Raw genomic sequence first — 23055 nt, forward strand, 5'->3', positions numbered from 1 at the left:
GATGTAAGACTGGTTCAACATGCACACCTCAATGAACACAATCCATCACATAAACAGAATGAATGACGAAAACCACATGTTCTTTGCCTACATTTTAATAAGTTTTTTTTTTTCTTGTACATTTGTTTAGGCTCCTTGTAGACTCTGGATATTAGACCTTTGTCAGTTGGGTAAATGGAGAAAAATTTTCTCTCATTCTGCAGGTTGTCTGTTCACTCTCATGATAGTTTCTTTTGCTGTGCAGAAGCTCTTTAGTTTAATTAGATCCCACTTGTCAATTTTTGCTTTTGTTGCAATTGCTTTTGACATTTTTGTCATCAAATCTTTGCCCATGCCTATGTCCTAAATGGTATTTTCTAGACTTTCTTCTAGGGTTTTTATCATTTGGGGTTTTACATTTAAGCCTTTAATCCATGTTAAATGAATTTTTGTAAAGGTGTAAGAAAGAGGTTCAGTCTCAGTTTTCCACATATGGCTAGGCAGTTCTCCCAGCACCATTTGTTAAATATGGAATCCTTTCCCCATTGCTTGATTTTGTCATGTTTGTCAAAGATCAGGTGGTTGTAGATGTGGCACCTTATTTCTGAGTCCTCTATTCTGTCCCATTGGTCTATGTGTCTGTTTTTGTATTAGTGCCACGCTGTTTTAGTTACTGCAGCCTTATAGAATAGTTTGAAGTCAGGTAGCATGACGTCTCTAGCTTTGTTCTGTTTGCTTAAGATTTGACACCAAATTTTTATCTCTTACAGTGTCCACAGCTTTGACTCTGTGACCCAGTGGTCCCTCTCACTTACTCATAACTGTGCATATGCCTTTGTGTGTATCTCTGACTTTTATAACCATACTGATTCACATTTTCAGAAAGGTACATATATGAAATCAACCATGATGTTGGGGAGTCAAAATGGAATACAACAGTAGCAAATTAACCTAATTGTATTATAAATAAGTAACAAAGTCACAATGAAGTAGGGGGGAAGAAAAGAACTAATAGAACTAACTTCACAAAAGTCTTGATTATGTTGTTAGACTAAAGACAAAAAAGAAAGGTACATAAATACTGTACTCCAGTTAGTAAATTTATTTTTCACAGAGATATTCATTGGCAAATCTGAAACTACATGTATTAGCAAACCAAGAAAACAAGTAAATATATTGAAGATAATGAGAATCAGGCTTCTAAATAGCAAAAGGAGTTACAAAGAAAAGAGGAAAGCTAAAATAAGCTCTGTAGTGTTGGACTGGAATCAGAGGTATGAGCATGAATTTGTATCTTAATAGATAGATAGATAGACAGACAATACATAGATAGATGATAGATAGACAGATAGATAAATAGATAGATAGATAGATAGATATTGATATAGATGTGTGTACACCTATGCGTGCAGACATATATTTCCTACCTTTCTTTGCTGAGAGGGCCTAGAAGTAATGACACCCAAGTAACAATGAAGACATCTAGCATCTATATTTTGGTTTCTAATTCCATTTTCCAACAAAAAGAACCAGGGTTTGTTGGAGAAGTAATTGATTCCAGGGTTGGGGTCTATAATATACAAGATGAACTTGGAATAAGTTATGGTGCCAGAAAGTAAGTATTCAAAAGTGTTGCACATGTTGAAAGTGGGCAGAGCCAACTCAACAGAAGCTCTCAACAGCCCAAGCTAAGACAATTTAAGCCACAAATTAATAATAACACTAGATTAAAATGCGTAAAATGAAATAAATATTCAGAAGTCCATGCTGTTATAAATAATTTTTTAGTGGTTGCAAAAGAACAGCTCTTTCTTACAGTACAATTCTAATTAATAAATATAGATGGAATGATAGAAAGAAAAAAATCACTATTTGACTGTCACTATTTGACCAATAACTGTTGAAGGTAAGACTCACGGGCATTTCCTAACATTAGTGGGTAAAGATATAATGAGAAACAGGATCTTTTTATAATTTTTATAAGTAACTCCTTATAAACTATAAAGTAGGGAAATCTGGCAGATATCGCCTTAATTAAGTGATAAAAGACTGAGAGTTCATGAGATGAAGGGGGAAGGAAAGAGTATTCCAGGCAGAACAAACAGCATACAAAAAGACTCTCTAGTGCCATGCAAATTTCAGGATTGTTTTTTCTACTTCTGTGAAAGTAAGTTTTTTGTAGTTTCTTGTAGAGGTCTTTCACCACATAGGTTAAACTTGTTTGTAGATATGTTATGTTTTTTGCAGCTATTTAAGGAGGATTGCCTTCCTGAATTCTTTTTCAGCTAGTTCATTATTATTATTATTATTTGAGATGGAATCTTGCTCTGTTGCCCAGGCTGGAGTGCAATAGCATGATCTCAGCTCACTGCAACCTCTGCCTCCTACGTACAAGGGATTCTGCTGTCTCAGCCTACCAAGTAGCTGGGATTACAGGAACCCACCACCATGCCCAGCTAATTTCTATATTTTCAGTAGAGACAAAGTTTCACTATGTTGGCCAGGCTGGTCTCAAACTCCTGACTTTGGGCGATCCACTCATCTCAGCCTCCAAAGTACTGGGATTACAGGTGTGAGCCACCATGCCCAGGCTAGCTAGTTCATTATTAGCATATAAGAAAATTACTGATTTTTATATGTTCACAACTTGTTGGATGGGAGATAATATGGGCAAACTATTCATCTGATAAGGAACTAACATCCAGAATATACAAAGTGCTCAAACAACTCAACAGCAAAATACAAACAATCCAATTAAAAATTGGGCAAAGGCAAAGTATGGAACCTATCAATCAAGGAATGTATAAGGAAAAAAAAAATATATATATATGCATGTATTATATATATGTATTTAAATATACTGTACCATAGAATACTGCTTGGCCATAAAAAGGAAAAAAATAATGGCATTTGCAGCAACCTGGATCGAGTTGGAGACTATTAATCTAAGTGAAGTAACTCAGAAATGGAAAACGAAACACTATATGTTCTACTTACAAGTGGGAGTTAAGCTATGAGGATGGAAAAGCACATGAATCATACAATGGAGTTTGGGGACTTAGAAGGAAGGCTGGTAGATGGGGAAGGGATAAAAAGCAATACCCACATGCAAAAGAATAAAATTGAACCCTTATCTCACACTATACAAAAATAAGGTCAAGATGGATGAAATACTTAAATATAAAGACTGAAACAATAAAACTCTTAGAATAAAAGGTAGGAAAAACATTTCTAAACATTGGTCTGGGAAATGATTTCTTGGTTATAAAACCAAAAGTGTAGGTAACAAAAGCAAAAATAGACAAGTGGGACTATATCAAACTAAAAATCTTTTGTACAGTGAAAGACACAATTAACAAAATGAAAGACACTTGATGGAATGAAAGAAAATATTTGCAGACCACATATCTGATAAGTGGTTAAAATCCAGAATGTATCCCTACAACTCAATAGCACATAGAAGCCATTTTAAAAATAGACAGGCTAAATAGGAATTTCTTAAAGAAGACATAAATGGCCAACAGGTCGGTGAAAACATGCTCAACATGACTAATCATTAGGGAGATGCAAAGCAAAACTACAATAAGACATTATTTTACACCTATTAAAAAGGCTGTTATCAAAAACACAAAGGAAAATGAATGTTGGTGAAGATGTGGATAAAAGATCCTTTACACTCTTGGTGGAAATGTAAATTGGTGCAGACACTATGTAAATCAATATTAATATTCCTAAAAAATTAAAAAAAGAATTACCATTTAATCCAGCAATCCCATTTCTGGATATACATTCAAAGGAATTGAAATCTGGATCTTCAAGAGATATCTGCTTTCCCATGTTCATTGCAGCATTATTCACAATAGCCAAGATATGGAAGAAACCTGAATTTCCATCAATGGATGGATGAATAAAGAAAATGTGGTATATACATACAATGAAATACTGTTGTCAAAAGACAAAATTACAACAAATTTTGTTTAAAGATCTTAATTGGCTTTTATTTGTGATTCTAGGATCAAACAACTCATTCTACGGATTAGAATGAGTGTTCCTGTAAGCTGCACTAAGAAGCTTGGCTTTATAAGCAGAAAAGGGCTGAAGAATGTAAAAAAGAGGGAACAAAAAGCTTATTGGTCATTTGAAAGTTAATTTCCTTGTAAAGGTTAAAGCAGAAGAGGCTTCTTATTGTACCAGCTAAAACTGGCTTGTTTGGGGTTTTGGCTTTCATTGCTTTCTTTCCTGATTTGGTGGAAAATCAGGTAACAACTGTTTTGTCTCAATGGCATGGAACTTAGCATAAGTGACTCCATTTTGACTTGGCTTCTTAGGCTTAGCACAGAAGCTCAGCCCAAACCAATGCCTCCTATAAATTTTATTTAACACCAATCGGCCTTAAAAATGAGGAAAGGAAAACATTACCATTTGTGACAATATGGATGGCCCTGAAGGACATTAGGTCAAGTAAAATAAGGGAGCCACAGGAAGATAAATGTCATATGTTCTTGTTTATGTGTAGAATCTAAAATAATTCATAGAAGCAGAGAGTAGTATGGTGGTTACCAGGGGATAGGGGGAGGAAGAAATGGGGAGGTGTTAGTCAAGAGGTGCAAAGTTTCAATTATGCAAAATAAATAAGATCTGGAGATCTACTATACAATATAGGGCCTATTATTAATAATACTGTATGATATTCTTAAACATTTTATAAAAGAGCAGATCTTATATTATGTGCTGTTACCACAATATATGGGTGGGAGTTGGGATGGAAGTGGAATGAAACTTTTTGATGTGATGGATGAGTTTATGCCATTTATAGTGATGATGGTTTGATGGTATCATGGGTATATATTTATCTTTAAACACATCAAGTTGTACACATAAAATATGTGCAGCTTTTCATGTGTCAAGTCTACTTGAATAAAACAGTTAAAAAGAAAAGAAAATTCACCCTCCAGGGGTGGTTAGCTGGTATTATATTAGAAAGACTGTAACTCTTCAGATCTTAATCATCACTTGAGGCTTTGAAAATTAGCACAGAGAATGCCAGAAATGGTTTTACTGGTGAAATGAGAGACTTGCTAATCATGTGATGCATATCAAAATAGATTCTTGATGGTAAGATTCAAGATATTCAAGTTTGAGGAACTGGGTCTCATCAAGGTGCTCCCAACCTGTGCATGAACAGGTTATAGGAATCCAGTGAGATCCAAGCCTGTGCCCGTAGAATGGCACTGAGGTAACATCTACAGACAGTCTTGTTTCCAGCCACTCATTAGGAGGCTTTCTGGCTTCCTAATGCCAAGGCATGAGGGTCCTACATCTGAAATGGCATTACTTCTGCCTCAAGAGAAATTTCTAGTCAAGAGGTAGAATCCATCAAGCTCACAGTTTTATAAACTGTCCTGGGCCTGCTTTCTAAAGGAATGTTTAATAAAAGTTCAGGTTTTGTCAATGGAAAAATGCACAGTTGATTTATAAAAGAAGCCAACACTCACCTAAGTAGAATTTGTGGTGACTGCAGTGAAAAAGTAGATGCAGTGTCATTTGCCACTCAGGGGCACTTTTGTACTGGGTGAGCGAGTTCATTTGAAGCTCATTGTACAGTAGACTCTTGTTTATCTAAAAATATTAGCTAATAAAGGATCAGGGAAGTTACACCTTCTGTTTGGCTTTACACTCCTGTCTACACCACCACACATCCCCATTGTTCAAAAACACAGGAGATGATGGAAAGTATTAGAAGTAGGAGAACTCAGATGGGCACAAGTATTCCTTTGATGATTGGGAAGACCTGTGTAAGTTTTCAAAGACTCATGAACACCATCAATACCAGCTAATACTGCAGCAGAAGAAAGAATACCCTGTAGAGATGCTAAGCTGATTGATTCTAGACCAATGCTGGAAGTTGCTTTATATAAATTATTAACATCAATTACCTTATTATTTAGTCACCTTCCCTTCTTTTGTAAAAGTGTCTAAGGGGAGAAATGACTTTCTAGTTATGTATTAAATTGAGCTTTGTGCTCATTAAGGTTCTGTGAACACAGTCATTTAGTGCCGTGTTAATAACACTCTTCTGTGGGATGGGTTATGGGAGACTTTAGTTTTTAGCCATCTTTGAAACAAAATGTCCACTTAGTCCACTGCGTGCACCACCAGAGTCCCTTAAGGATTGCTGTCAGAAGTTGCCACTCTCCTTTAAGTTCACATTAAGAGGAAATTTGAAAAAGGAAAATGATGAGGATGTTTTAGGATTTGTGGCTTTGGGGAATTTTCCATCTTCATTTCAAATGGCTTAAGGCAGGCACTGGGAAAAGATCTTGTGCTGAAGGTTGTAGGGGCTTGGTGTCTTCAAGCTGAATGCCACCACAAGTTAAGTCTCCAGTTTGCAAAACACCTGGGGGACTAGGGTCTACCCTACCTGGGTTGCCAATTCTGAGAGTGGTTATTTAGAAGGTCAAGGCTGTGGGGTTTCTTCTCACTTTATATGGGAATCTCAAGGCACCTTTGCCATGAGATGGATGAGCTTGCTTGTTTTGTTTAATTTTATATTATATTTTGACCATTTAAAATCTGAAGAGAACTTCTCAGTAATTCTATGTGTTAGGATTTGAGTAACTTATTGATTCAGATCTGCTCCCAGGAACTATGCTGGGGTATGTAGGGTGGTTGTCAATAGCACTCCCCTTTGAGCTTCAGGGAAAGCTCTAGAGAAAGAAGTGAATACTGGCTTGGTCAGTCTATGATGAATGCGGATGGAATTCATCGGGTCATACTTAATGGAAAGAACAGCCAGGCAGCCACAACCCAGCTAGTAAAGAAGGGGGAAAGAACAGATTTTGAAAGAGAGCAGTAGCTTTTCATCACCAGGGAAATCAAAGTGGACATAGGTTCTAAGGGTGCTCAGATGTTGGGAAGCAAAACGTGGAGAAAATCCCTTAGTAGATGGCAGCCCCACTAGGCCTTTTCATAGGCTAATTGTATTTCATTAACTTTATCTTGTTTTCATTTATTTATGCACACATCTATAATTTCCCAGACTTGGGATTATATTTTATATGCTGTTTTTATCAGGGACACTTTCTCTTTCCCTCCCTTATTTCCATTCCTCAGAAGTTGCTATTCTTGGTCCTGCTGGAGCTCTGAAGGGCTGTCTGAGCCAGAGTTGTAGTTCACCACTGGCTCCACACTAGGAATTTGGAGATTTACGTGTAGGTTTTGTTTAGGTTATTATTGTATGAGTTTAGACATATACCTTTGAAATAAAATTTTTATTGAAATAATTGTAGATTCACATAATTTGTAAGATATAATACAAAGAGATCTCATGTACCATTCACCCAGTCTCACTTAGCAGTAATATCTTTTAAAACAATAGTGCAATATCACAATCAGGATATTGACAATTATACAATCCACTGGTCTCATTCAGATTTCCCCATTTTACTTGTACTTGTGTGTATGTGTGTGTGTTTGTGTGTGTGTGTGTGTAATTAGTTCTATATGGTTTTACCACAAGTATATTTTTGTGCATCCACTGACAGTCGAGACACTGAACAGCTCCACCTCTACAAGGATCCCTCATATTGACGTTTTATAAGCATACCTACTTCCCTATCATGCTCTCATCCCTCCATCCTAACTGTTGGCAATCACTAATCTGTCCTAAAATTTCTAGAATTTTGTCATTTAAAAATATTATATAAGTGGAATCATAAAGTGTATAACCCTTTGGGATTGGCTTGTTCCACTCATAATAATTTCCTGGAGAGTCATTCAAGTTGTTCTGTCCATCAAGAGTTTGGTCTACTTTATATTGTCAAGTGATCTTCCACAGTACGAGCGTACCCTTCACTGGTTGAAGCACATTTGGCTTGTTTCTAGGTTTTGGCTATTATGCGTGAAGCTGCTACAGATTTTTATGTGTATTTAAGTCTCCATTGCTCTCGGATAAATGCCCAAGAGTAAGATTATTGAGTTGAATGGTAATTGCATGTGTAGTTTTTTTAAGATACTGCCAAACTGTTTGTTAAACACAGTGGCTAGACTATTTTATATTTCCACCAGCAGTATACGAATCATCCAGTTTCTCCACATCCTCAGCAGCATTTGGTGTTGTCACTACTTTTTATTTTAGCCACTCTGATAGAAATGTAGCAATATCTCATTGTGGCTTTAATTTACATTTCCCTGGTAGCTAATGATGTCGACTAATTTTTATCTGGATATAGTCTTCGATGAAAATTTTCTTAGTGTATTTTGCTTATTTTTGTTATTGTTACTCTTAAGTTTGGAAATTCTTTATATACTCTTGATACTAGCTCTTTGATAAATATATAGTTTGAAAATACTTTCTCCCAGTAGGTAGCTTGTCTTTTTATTCTCTTCAAATGGGCTTTTTCTTTTTAGTAGAAGCTTTCTTGAGATATAATCTGCATACAATTCATTATTTTAATGTGTACAACAATCTGGTGATTTTTAGAATATGCACAGAGTGGTACAACCATAACCAAAATCAATTTTAGAGCTTTTTATCAATCAAAATGTAACTCCAGATTTCACATAGGCAGAGAAAATAATTTTAATTTTGATGACATAAAATTTATTAATTTTTTCTTTTTTATACTAAGCACCCTTTGCCTAGCCCTTCATCCCAAATATTTTCTCCTAAAAATTTTTATAATTTTACATTTTATGATTAAGTCCATAATCCATTTTGAATTAATTTTTATATAAGAAGTAAAGACTAGGTCAAGGTTTTTATTTATTTATTTATTTTATTTTTTTACCTGTGAATTCGCAATTTCTTTAACATCTTAGTTGAGAAGATCATCCTTTCTCCTTTGAATTGCTTTGCACATTTGTTAGTAATCTTTCAGGCATCTTTCTGTGGGTCTATTCCTGAGTTCACTGTTCTGCTCCATTAACCTATGGGTCTATGCCTTCTAACTTAAGCTTTTAATTTTTGTTTTGTTTCTATTTTTTATATTTTGAGATGGAGTTTCACTTTTGTTGCCCAGGATAGAGTGCAATTGTGCGATCTTGGTTGACTGCAACCTCCGCCTCCCAGGTTCAAGCAATTCTCCTGCCTTTGCCTCCCAAGTAGCTGGGGTTACAGGCACCCACCACCACACCTGGCTAATTTTTGTAATTTTAATTGAGACAGGGTTTCACCGTGTTGGCCACGCTGGTCTCAAACTCCTGACCTCAGGTGATCCGCCCACCTTGATCTCCCAAAGTGCTGGGATTAAGGCCACTGTGCCCAGGCTTAACTTAAGCTTTTCAAAATGCAGTGGACCTATTGGGGAAATGGGACTAGTAATATTTGCTCTCTTACTGCTAGGTTGTCAAAAGAAGCAACTACCATGTTAAAGGCACTAGCTCTGTGAGCTGTAAAGCAATATGTGAATGTAATATATTAATACTGAGAAGAATAGAATCTAGAGATGTCACTCATTCCCCCTTTACATTTTTTCAGCTTATCTGGTTGGCATTCTTCCATTTTTGTATCTGTATTCTGGGAACCATGATGAATGAGTTACTGCTCAGGTAGGGACATGAGAACGGTCCACCGCATGGAAACTTTGCAGCAAAGTTAGGATCCTGCCCATCCTCTATCTGCAGACCTTTTGCAGGCTTGCTAGATTCCTGTCATCACCCAAGCTTGTGTAGGCTCAGAAAGATAAGATGATTTTAATAAGCAAAATGTAGCATTATTATAAAGGAGAGCTGATATCCCCTGGTCACTTGGCAAATGAAAATAACTTAGAATTGGGCAGTTTGGAATTATCCAGGCTATTCTGAATTCTCGAAAGCCCAGGCATTCATTCTTCTCTCCACAACTTTGTTCATCCTCCTCTTACTCAGTCTGTTCTCCTCTCTCCTCTGCCTAGTTGCACTCTAACACCCCAAAAGACATGCTTACCACCCTTAGAAGTAAGGCTATTCCATCTGCTTCTCTAGATAGTGAGTCCCTTAATGGCAGTAAAGTTGCTTTTATTCTTCTCTGCAACTTCTGGGCCTTGCACAATGACAGGAAACAAACAGGTGCTCATTGGATTCAGTTTACCTTGATCTCTTTTTCCCTTTAAATGCCTCTCCTCACTGTTAGTGACATTTTATCATTTGTGTGATTGTGTTTCTTACTGATGGTTTTTGTCTTCTCCAATAAATAAGAGAGCATCTTGAGATTAAGAGGCATTGTTTGTACCTTATGTTTCCCTAGAGAGACTGGCAGTTTCTGAATACATACACAATACCTTATGCCTAATTAAATATCACAGTTCAATTATATTGAATTCATTATCACATATTTTAGAAGAGGACATTCCAGAACTTTTATTTTAAAAAACTGGAGGCTTTAAGCTACGTGTTAGAAGGAGTTAGAGAGGGAGATGTGGAATAAAACTTTTTTTCTTGAGCTAACAAAGAATTAGTGGAGTGAAAGTTAGACAACGAAATTTAGATTCTTAAAATGTATAGTCCAAAAAAGCAAGCTGAACTATGGAGAATAGCATCTCACATTGACCATGTTAAGCCAAAAAGAACTGCCTAGGAATAGCTTCAAGAGGGCAGAAGTGGGCAGAGGCCCATAAGTGAAGCCAAGACTGGTTTGTCAGCATTGATAATGTCACAGAGGTTATGAAGTTTGAGTAAATACCTCTATTGAAAAAATCCACTCAAACTTGAGCCTTTACATAGCTTTTCTAATATTGGAAGCAGCCTCTCAGTGCAGAGTTACTTCCCTTCCCTTGCTTTTTCTGGAAAGCCAGCTGTATGATATCAGGAGACTCTTGCTCTCCTCACCAGCTGTGACACTATCTCTGATCTCCATTTCTAATTAGGTGAGGGCAAAACCAACTAGGCTGCCAACAAGGATCCAATTAGGGTCCCAGAAAAGAATATTTAATTTATGTTATTATCAAACCTCATTTAACTGGAATGCTTTGGACAACCGGAAGGCTTTGGACAATGGACTTTCTGGATAATTATAATTTGTTAATTGGTGTTTAGTCAGAAAACCCTTATTTTGATAATCCAGTTACAAATATTGAAACATGAATGCTTTGATAAACACAGGTTAGTGATTGTGAAACAGTGATTAAGGATTGAGTCACTTTAGGGACACTATGGGACTTATCAATACAGCAACAGAAGTGCAGGGAATTGGGAGAATCTGTATTCAATTCAACATCCACCATCTACTATGGAAGTTACTTTTTTAGAAAGTTGATTTGAAAGTTTTTGATGAAATATACATAACAGAAAATTTACCTTTTGAACCATTTTTTAAATGTAGACTTTTAAAATGGTTTTAAGTATATTCTATTGTTAGACGACCATCATCACCATTCATCCATCTCCAGACCTTTTTCCATCTCCCCAAACTGAAACTCTGTACAAATTAATTTTTCCCATTTCCCTTCCCCTCCCCCCACCCTCTGGCAACTAGCATTCTACTTTCTGCCTCTGTTAACTGTACTACACAAGGTACCTCAGGTAAATGGAATCACACAGTATTTGTCCTTTTGTGATGGGCTTGTTTCACTTAGCACAGCATCCTCAAGATTCATCCCTGTTGTAATATGTGTCTGAATTTCCTTTGTTTATAAGGCTGAACAATATTTCATTATATTGTGTATACAACATTTTATTTGTTTATGGACAGGAAGTTACTCTTTAAAATAAATCTCATGTCACAACTTACTGATCTCTCTCTCTCTCTGTGTCTCTTTCTATTTCTTCCCCTCTCTCTTTAAAAAAGAGAATAAAAAGATAACTGATGATGAAAATTTCTTATCGGAGTGCTGCTTTCTCATCCCTTTGTTCTAGTGGGTGAAGAACTGGGCAGTCATTTCACAAGGTGAGGGTGAGGATAAAACAGCCAGGCTGATTAAAGACAGGGCTCTCCCCAATCAGAATTAAATAAACCTTAACTGAAAACAAAAGGAACTAGAGTTTTGATCTGTTATGGACCTCATCTCTTTCATTGCAGATAGGATTGAAGAAAACAGAATAATACATACTGTGACTTTACTTTGTGGCAAGTATGGTGCTTGACTCCTTTCTTACAGCAATTCTGTGAATCTGACTTTAGATAAAATAGAAAATAACTAGGAGACCCTAGATGAATATCCAAGTGTCTTGAGCTCTAAACCAATGCTCTGCAATACAAATATGTGAGTCACAATGCAAGCCTCATAGGTAATTTTCAACTTTCTAGCAGCCAAGTGAAGAAAAGGAAAAAGGTGAAATAAATGTTAATACTTTTCTTAGCTCAAGATATCCAGATTATTATTGTTTCAACATGTAATCAATGTACCTTATTCATGTGATAGTTTAAATTCTTTTTATCATATCAAGTCTCTGAAATCTAGCCAGCACATTTCAGTTTGCATACAGCCCATTTCAAGCCTCCCTCACTGCATGTAGCAGGCAGCCACCATATTGGCCTTGATTTTTCTAGACCGAATTGCTCTTTCATTCATTGGAAAGTGTGTTCATGTGGCTCTCTGAGTTCAACCTTTCCCTTTACACTTTATGTGTCACTATTTCCTTAATAGAAATGCTGGCTCTTATTCGTAAACCTTTTTTAGTCATGTACTTTCACAGAAGAATGGCTGGCTTATTACTGAAGGGGAATAATTCCCTTTTCTTTCCTTAATTTTGCATTTTTCCCTAGGTCTACTTTTCTGCCTTTTAAACAACCAAGAAATCAATGAAAACTCAGACTGGATAGGTTCATATTTCTCGGTAATTACACAGGTTATTATGTGACTGCTCTTGCCAGAGGACCAAGTTAGATGATTGGGAGAACAGCCCTTAGTTTTTCTGTTATAAGGTCAGACATTAATAAAAGAATTGGAGAAGAAATTTGAATTTTTAAATTGCTTTGGTCAGTATGGTCGTTTTAACAATATTGATTCTTCTTACCATGAGCATGGAATTTTTTTCATCTGTTTGTGTCATCTTTGATTTCTTTGAGCAGTATTTTGTAATTCTTGTTGTGGAGATCTTCCATCTCCCCGGTCTGCTGTATTCCTAAGTATTTTATTTTATTGTGAATGGTATTGTATTCTTAATTTGGCTCTCAGCTTGGATGTTGTTGGTATATAGAAATGTTGAATTTTGTACATTGATTTTGTATCCTGAGACTTTGCTGAAATCATTGATCAGATCTAGGGGACAGTGGGTTTTCTAGGTATAGAATCATCTCATCTGCAAACAGAGTTTGACTTTCTCTCTTCTTATTTTGATACCTTTTATTTCTTTTTCTTGCCTGATTGCTTTGGCTAGGATTTCCAGTACTATGTTAAGTAGGAGTTGTGAGAGTGGGCATCCTTATCTTGTTCTGGTTCTCAAGTGGAATACCTCTAGCTTTTGGTCATTTGATATGTTGTTGACTGTGGGTATGTCATAGATGGCTTTTATTATTGTGAATTATGTTCCTTCAATGCCTAGTCTGTTGAGGATTTTAACATGAAGGGATATTGCATTTTATCAAAAGTCTTCTCTGCATCTATGGAAATGGTCATATGGTTTTTGTTTTTAGTTCAAACAGAACATTTTAAAACTGAAATAAACATAAATACTATTTTTATAATAAGTTGGCATGTAGGACATTGTATTTTTATGAAATTAGAGAATTAGAAAGAACTGTAAATATGCTCACATGTACATAGGTATGTAATAAGCCTGTATACATGTAAATATAACCATATGTAAATATGATCTCTCACCTTCTTTACAAATAAAGTCTCATCAGCATGGAATTATTTTGTTGCTGTCTGTTGAAAGACAGAGCAGATGGTTTCTCAAGGTCTCTGTGATATATTCTCTAATTATAGAGAATTTTCACTCTTGACTTTCAGCTTGTTTATTGATGACTCAAAGTTAACATTTATCAATCTGGGAGTAGGGGAAGAACATAAATCTATGTATGCCCTGCAGTCAAGCGGGTGAAATGAAATATCAAGCAGCTATGTTTGAGTTAGGTGTAGCAGCAACAGAGATAGCTGGATTGCAGGCTTTCTACTAACAGATGTGCTAACACTTTGATGACAGTGGAGAGAGTATTACTAAATAAGCAGTCAAGCAGGACTCACCCATAATTTTCTTGCTTCATTCGAAAGTACATATGAGGTTCCCACCAATGAATAGTGTCTACTTTCCCTTTCAACTAAACCTTGGTACCTTCGGTTATCTTAAGAACATATACATAGGACTCATGGGATTATTATCTCTAAAACAAGAGAAGATATATGACTTCTCAGAAAATACTATCTCTGGAAGTCATTGGGGGAAATCAGTCTTATTTGTATGTTAACAGATTGAAGGCAGTAAAAGAGAACTCATTATACTTAATCAACTTGCTGATCTGAAGGGATGGATCGAATGCTACCCCTTGGAGATGAAAGCCACGCACTCCTGAGGATTATGGGCTCTGAGAAGATATAGTGCCTACAAACATAAAGAGGAGAGTTAAATCATCATGTCACTTACTTAGGATAATATGGTTTTGGGTGACAGAAAACCCCATATAAGATTGATTTATTTAAATTATTGTTACTGAGTATAAGGAACTATGCTAGATGCTGGGAATAAAAGGAGTGAACAAAACAGATAAAACAGCCCTCTTTTATTCAAGTTGAAAAAATACTTTTACTTTTCTCACATATAAATGAAATTTGGAAATAAAACATCCCATGTTTTATCTCCACAATCAGGAGCACAGGCTCCTTCTATTGTCTGTCTTCTATATTATTCCGTCTTCTTCAACAACTGGCGTACACTTTGTTGAAACCATCTACATCCAGGCCAGTAAGGAGGAAAAGGAATAGAAGGGCCTCTGCCTTCCCTTTAAGTTCTGAAAGTTGCATGTAGCTCTCCCCTCTGTGTCTTATTGAACAGAATTTAGCTGCAAGGGAGGCTAGGAAATTTCATCTATATTCTAGGAAGCCATGCACCCAGAAAAAAAAAATCAAGGAGGAAGAGGGCAAGAATAAATATTGAGGGCAATTGGCAGTCTAACACAGTCATCATGCAGGAAGGCACAAATTTGAACCGGTAAGTTTTAAGGACTTGATACAAACAACAGAGATGGGCCTGGGCCAGTGGAGTAGGGACACTGAGAGAGGGCTCACCTTAAAATAGCCTACATCTATTTAGACAGCACTAATTAATTTTTTTCTTCTTAGGTCAATAATTGACCTTAGGTTGGTATGAACGTTAAGAAAAGCCTCTCAAGCAGTTTGTGCTGTATTTATTAAGCACATGCTATGCTTGTAGGTCTCTTAGTGAGTAATCTCTAAAAGTGTTGCCAGGATGTGTAAGGAGGTGGACATGGAGTTCCAGCATGTCTTGTCTTTGGAAGGTCCTGCTGAAACTCAGGACCAGCCCTAAGTAAATGCTAGCCTGGCTCCCTGCTGTTCTATCACATCTTTCCACAGGTGGAAGATAATTCCGTTTTCCAAGAGACCTATCTTCCATGTCTCCCCTGCTTCCCTAGTGGCTCTATTTAACTAACAGTATTTCTGGCCCAGCAACATGTAAACAGTCCTTAAGACCAGGGAGAACCCTAAAAAGAAGGCATTCTCTTCCCACTCTGTGGTTCCTAGATAAGACCTTGCTCCTCTTCATTTCCATATAGATCATCACAGAATGACAGACTTATAATATGACAAGACTTTAGTATTTATTGAATCTCACTTCCTTCCTGAGCTAGTATCCCTTAAAAGTTGTATTTTGTCCAGTGATGTTCCTCAGAACAGTAGGTATTAATGGGAGCTCTGAAAACAAAGTATGACTCATTGTCTAGAGAGCTTTGTAAACATGTATCCCACAATATATCCCAGTCTTTTATAGGCTGGTAGAAACTCCATACACTACATGAAATGTAACTGTGCAGCAGTAAACTCTTTTTGAACACTTGCAGCAATGGCTAGCTCACCACTGAGGACATAGAGACTGTAAGAAATGTTTGATGGATGTTTGGGTGAAATGTAAAAGTCCCTGAGTTATTCCTCAATCCTGTCAGTAAGCTAAGGGAAATGTGTCAGCAGAGTTCTATCGAGACTTAAGCATGCTGGGACTCTATCCACTTCTTGATTACTTCATCTTTTGTTTATCTTCCTTCTGCCCCCAGCAGCCTCCTCCACATCTGGTCTTCATTGTGAGGAATGCATCAGCACATTTCTATCAGAGAGTATGAAATGGAAAAAAGTATGTGGGGTTAGACCTCACATCAGTGGAATTACTTTGCATTACAAGTATTAAATAGATAATTACCAAAATAATGATGGATGTAATTGTCCTAAAAATTCTCAACTCATTCGGATTATTGACTCTCTGGAAGGATCTTGAATTATTCCCTTTAACTGTACTTGATGAAATTGTGTTGGTATTTAGGGAAAGAGTCATGTGTCCCAAATGATCTAGCATTTCCATCTTTCTTTTTGACATCCTCTGAATAAAGTGAGGGCAGTGTTGGACACGACCATCAGCCTTTGGGAATACATTTGTTTTTTCTCTTTTTCTTTCACATGCTTATACTTTTTGTCCATACCCTCAAGCTGGGAAGCACTTGTTTTGGGGAACTAGCAGTTTCCTACACTTAGACTCAGGAGGCTTCCCTTGTTTCTTTAAAGACAGCTGTTTATACTTCAACAGTGGCCAGTTTTGAGACATTGACAGTCTATTACTTAAATGTAAAAAAATACTTTTTGTTCACAGTGAATGAGGTAAACTTTCTGTGGAGTGAAAATAAGCCTCTTACTGAGAACCTTCAAATCTACCCACAGCTGGCTTGGAGAGATGGGCCCCTCGCGCTGCTCAGCCATTGTTGCTAATGGAAGCACACCTGCACCGGTATTCAACTCTGCTGGGGAAGGCCATGATGACCTGCCAAGAAGAGGGTCTGGGTGCCAGTGTGTGGAGCAACAGATAGCTCACAATTATGCCTTGGCAGTGGAAAGGTGTGTTTGCCCAACTCAGACAACACTAGAGCTGGAAGAACCCCAAAGATGGTGTCATCTGGTGGTTTAAAGATACACCATGTGGAAATCCCTTCAGGGCCACTTACCACACCCCATGACCCCAGAAGCTTTAGGGTTCATTCTTTTCCTTACTTTTTGCAACATCTTTGTATGGAGGAAAGGTTCCATGGCTCTTAAAAAAAATAGAAATTCAACTCAGTTTCTTCATTACACAGAGGAAGAGATAGGAATATTTGTCCAAGGTCACAGGTGGTTTAGGCCAGACCAGCAGGCATGAGGAGTGAGCAGCTATCAATAGTGGGCCTGGATAGGACCTATTAGTCTTAAAATGCTTTCCTTCTTTTTTCCTGGTACCGTCTCTCCAGCCCTCAACACGGGGTCTAGAACATCTTCACTGAGTAGCACTTGTCTGAGTTATATAAAGAAGCAGGAAATTATCTCCAGAAATCTAGTATCAAAAAGTCACCTACCTCCTACTGCACTCCCAGACAAATGTCCTTCATGCATTGCTTATGACTGGTGGGACCTGGAGGACAAGACTCAGCTAATTTTGTTTCCAACTTCTTCTATAGATGATTCTTTTTTTGAGTTGATCCTTTCCATTCCTCACACTGAAATTTCTAGGCAGGCGATCCCAGAAACCCCATCCCCATCTCCGTGCCACTAAGTTATATAAGATTCACACTAACCCAGCTAAAATGCTGTTCCTACTGGCTACTGGCTACGAAACTTTGAATAAAGTCTGTCATCTCTCTGTGTCTCAGCTTTCTCATTTAAAAATGGCAATAAAATTTGCTACATGTTTTTATTGTGAGAATGAAGATAAATGATCGAATCCAAGAGTATTTAGCACCAGCTTGGCTCTTAATAGGCACTGGATCTCAGGTGGCTGTTAATGTCTCCGTTGTTGCCCAGGTGTCAAGGTTTTGGGGACCTTGCAGAGGTGGTGACAGGAAGGTGGGAGGGAGTTAGGGTACTGGATCTCACTTGTCTGGAAGCCTCAGACTGTGGGATGGAGAAGATCCACCTGAGAAGGTCATCTTGGGGGAAACTGGACCTCAAATAAGGCCAATTTCCATTTAGTGGTCAACTTACATGGGCTGGACAGAAATCCTCCTTCTCTGTTGGAAATCTGATATAAGGATGTAGAAGAAAATCCAGATGTGGGAAGGGTTGGGCTGGAGGCAAAGCGTTGGGCAATTTTCTAAGTAGAAGAGGCAGCCTCCTTGCTGATACTGGAAGCTACTGGCATGTTAAAAATCACTCCTGAATGTACTGGAAACTTTGTAATTTCCAGAGCCTTCCACTGTCTGTGTTCACTGTCTTTGCTCCCTAGTATTACTCCAGGCTCTTCCGTGTGGCTTCTTCAAGCATGATCCATGAGTGGCTGAAGTGAACGCTGACTCAGAGATCAGCAGTGGGAGATCTCTATTTAGCTCTCTCTATTTAGGGACTTCTGCCACCTGCAAAATCCCTAAATCGAGCTTCGTGAAGAGCTGCCTCTAGTATTTGGGGATGGAAAAAGTACTCAGTAAATTTCATTTTCCAGGGATCCTCTAGGACTTCTGCTCTGTTAGTGCTCAGGTATCCTGGACACCTAAGCCAATGCTGGACAGACATCTGCACTCCATTAGCTTCCAATTAGGAAAGTCAGTCCTCTGTCCTCTCTCAGTACTGAAGTTTTTCTTACTTAACTGCCCATTTGGCTGGATTTCTCTGCTTGAAACAAACACTTCATGGTCTCAGTGTGGAGAATTCCTTAATTGAAAAAAATCATCAAATGGAAAAATTGACAACACTTACAGTTCTTACTTATGTGTAGTTCATACATCGGTTCTGATTCATCTTCAGTTCTTCACTTGCGTATTTGGTATTTACTGGGTGCCACTTTTGCCAGGTATGGTGTTGGGATCAGAACAAAGGCCAAAGGAGATGTGCACTCCAGCCTGGGCGACAGAATGAGACACCATCTCAAAAAAAAAAACAAAAAAACGTTGAGGTGTGGCTAGAAGCTATGCCAGTCAAGAAGAGGGGTCTCTAAACAGAGTGTGTGTGTGTGGTGGGAAATAGTGAAAGGAGCCTTCCAGAATCATCAACCCCTCACCTGACCCAAAGAACTAGCTGGCCTTTTCATCAGCTTTGGAGATAAATGTGTAGGGCTGGTTTCTCGTACTTCCTGAAATTGCTTAGTAGAAACATTTCTTCTGCCAAATCTGAGATTTCACCACTAGAACTCTGCAGAGTCAGCTCACATATATACAGACCTCTGCCCCAGCTCAGTCCTGTTAAGACTCGATTCAGATCCTACCACTTCTGCAAAGCTCCCAGCACTATCTATAATAGAACTGATATCTCCCTTTGGGAATTACTTGAAACTCAATGATGATAATTTTTCTTATATTCGTGTCTCATTACCTACAAGTAGATTAGTTGTTGCATAAAGTCAAGAATCACGTCACATACTTTTTGTCTCTATTCAGGAGAGTAACTGGGGCCTTGTTCAGGGAATCTATTGTATAAATGTTTGTTGCTGCTATAGTGGAATCAGACAGATGACTGAATCTGTCATTTACTATGTGGCTCTGGGGAAACTACCTGATCTTTTTAAACCTAAAGTTCTTCATCTATGCAATGGTGATCATAAGAGGGCTTATCTCTTAGGTTTGTTGGCACACTTAAATGAGCTATGTGCTTGGTATAGAACCTGAACTTTAATAAGTGTTTAATGTAGGTTTTGTTGAAAAATTTAAAATGTATATGTATATATATATGCCTTTACCAGACCCCATCTCTCATTTCCACATTTCCTCCTATATGAATGTTTACTACTGAGTAAAATTTGCTAGAAAAATGAATGTAACTTGATGGACTTTAAAGATGTCTTTAAAAAAAAAAAAACTTGTGTCTTAGATAGCTCAGGCTGCTATAAAAAAATGCTATAGACTGGATGTCCTAAACAGCAGAAATTTATTTCTCACAATTCTAGAGACTGGAAGTCCAAGTCCAAGATCTCTCTCCCTCTCACTCTCTATATATCTATATGTCTGTAGATATATAGAGCTATATATATATAGATATCTATATCTAGCTATATAGAGAGATACATTCCTCTTAGATATATATATATATATAGTGCTCTGTATCTCTCTCTCTATATATATATAGCTATATAGACAGATACATTCTCTCTATATAGCTACATATATATATCTGAGAGGAATGTATCTCTCTATATAGCTCTCTCTATATATTTATAGCTATATAGAGAGAATATATAGAGCTATATATATACATAGCTATGCATATATATATACACATAGCTATGTATATATATAGCTATGTATATATAACATAGCTATGTATATATATATGCATATATATACATAGCTATGTATGTATATATATAGTTATGTATATATAGCATAGCTATGTATATATATATATATGCATATGCATATATACACACATATATACATATATATGCATATATATACACATATATATACATAGCTATATATATATAGCTATGTAGAATGTATCTCTCTGTATAGCTAGATATAGATATCTCTCTATATAGCTATATAGAGAGAATGTATCTCTCTCTCCATATATATGTGTGTGTATATATATCTATATAGATATCTATAGATATCTATATAGATATATAGATATCTATATATATCTATATATAGATATATAGATATATAGATATCTATATAGATATATAGATATATAGATATGAGAGCCCTCTCATTCTCTCAGAGAGAGACAGACAGACGAGGACACAGCAAGAAGATATATACAGCTCTCTCCCTCAATACACATCTATATCGAGAGATATCTATATCAAGAGATATATTTATATATCTATCTATGTAGAGAGACATATCTATATACCTATCAATACATAAGTATATCTATATACCTCCTGATATAGATATCTCTTGATGGATATCTATATCGAGAGAGAGAGATGTATATATCTTCTTGCTGTGTCCTCATCTGTCTTTGTCTCTCTCCGAGAGAAAAAGAGGGCACTGATGTCTCTTCCTTTTCTTATAAGTACACCAGTCCCATGATGGGGGCTCCACTGTCACAAGCTCATCTAAGCCTAACTACAATCTAAAGGCCTCTCTTCCAAATACCATTACTCTGGGGATTAAGGCTTCCACATCTGCGTCTGGGGGGGATGCAAACATTCAGTGCCCAGCAACTCTCTTTTTCAACACTGACGGATAAAAGGTAGAAAAGAGGAGAATAAAGAAGAAGTAAGTAGAGAAATACAGGACTAAGGGAAGCAGAGAAACTACTTTTTTCTACACGCTTCTCGCCCATGACAGCTTCCTACTAGCACCTAACTGTAGATATCTGAGGGTGGGGATGGAGGCTGCAGCCAGGAGCACAGGGCTCTGCTTTAATGAAGGGCTGTGCTCGGCAGTCTGCCTGCTGAGGTAAGCTGGGGCTCTGTGAGGGGACTGGCACCCAGGAGAGGGAGGCCGAGGCTGTGGGGGCCAAGGGAGAAGAAGGACCAAGACCTCAAGGGCTTGGTGAGGGCACTGGGTGAGAAAACTGCCTGCCAGTCACCCTCACACACAAGATCGGGGGCAGGGACCAGCCTCGTGGTTAAGGCAGACATGATCCCACCCAGCAAGATGGGAGGGGGCTGAGAGAAAGACAGAACTGAATCCACATTGACAGGATTCCTGTACTCAGCCCAACCTGTAATGGCCCTTTCAGAAAACACCAGCCCACGTGGGCTCAAAGGTGGCTGGCTGCTTGGCTTACACAGAGACATCTGAAAGCAGATAGTGGTTTGAAAACATTTCCATGAGATTCAAAAAGGGACCAAAGGCTGATCGGGGAAGGGAGGAGGGGGTCAGAAAGTTAGAAACCATGGATAAAATCTTGACATTTCCTAGGGAATTTATGCTTCTCCAGGCAAAGTGACTGGAGAAAGAAACGAGAAAATGGTTCTAGTGCAGATGAGGGGTTATCCACCTCCCCATTTTTAAACCTTCACAAGACTTCCCTCCAAAGCTTACATAATCCCAGATTATTTCTCAAAAGTGTTATAATGTACAGCATTATTATTTTGAAGTCAAACTCACAATGCTAAAGTTTGAATTTATTTAGATCTATGATGATGTTTCATTTCTTTTGTCAATATTGCTGAATGTGTTCTAACTTCAAATGGACAGTGAAACTGAGGAACCAGGAAGTGTTACACACCAACCAGCATACACAACTCCACCGCCCAGAGAGCACCAGGGGAACGGGAAGGATACGGTGCTAGCTGTCCCCACTCATAGTCTGAGACAGGGCCTCAAGAGGGGTTATAGTTTCAGATGCTTCAGAGAACAGGACCAGAACTAACAAGGAGGAATGACAGACAAGCAGGTTTCAGCTAGGTGCAATTGAGAATTTCCCAAGAGAACAAGATGCCCTGTGAGTTGCTGAGTGTCCCCTCCTCCTGCTGAAGGTATTCAAGTTCAGACTGGATGGCCACTACCAGAGATTAGGAAACGGACATGAAGTTTGCCACTCTGCTTCGATGTTCTGCCCCTGCCAGGGGCCCAGGGTACAGATCAGGGAGAGGCAGGAAGTGTTTGTGACTGTGATCCTGATAGAATTCTTCAAAGACCCAGATGCTGCCCCTGTATCAGCCCCAGCATCTTTCTTTACTCTCATCTGGTCAATCTGTCTTTTCTCTGCACCCTAAGCCATTCTGAGCCCACTGGAACTTTTTACACTTGATCTCCACGTGGGTTAAGTACTTGCTTCCTGATGTGTGAAGTAGCCTTTAACTAGTTTTGGTTTTAAACAGACCTCTTTCAAGTTAGAACGTGCTCCCTACTTAACAGTATTCTGGGATTTTTAAGAATGATTCTGTGTAGCTATTTGTCTTTCTTTATAATTCTATAGCCTCTCCTAGATTTTGTCTTCTAAACCATAACCCACATGTATCAAATCCTTTTCATACTAAAATCTGTCAGTCACCTTGATAATTTTGCTGTCCTTCTTTGGATCTTTTCTACCTCTTTTTGTACCTTCTTCAAGTGGAATGCCTGGAACCTTCTGCAGT

General features: G+C 37.8%; 1 protein-coding gene across 2 annotated transcripts in view; it reads left to right on the forward strand.

Moving 5' to 3' along the window:
• Nucleotides 1-23055, forward strand: part of ADAMTS12 (ADAM metallopeptidase with thrombospondin type 1 motif 12) — a 362056-nt gene that overhangs the window by 189300 nt on the left and 149701 nt on the right. The window lies entirely within an intron of this gene.

The sequence above is a fragment of the Sapajus apella genome, unplaced genomic scaffold, assembly GCF_009761245.1.
Source record: "Sapajus apella isolate SASKATOON/1434 unplaced genomic scaffold, GSC_monkey_1.0 scaffold11, whole genome shotgun sequence".
Taxonomy (NCBI): domain Eukaryota; kingdom Metazoa; phylum Chordata; class Mammalia; order Primates; family Cebidae; genus Sapajus; species Sapajus apella.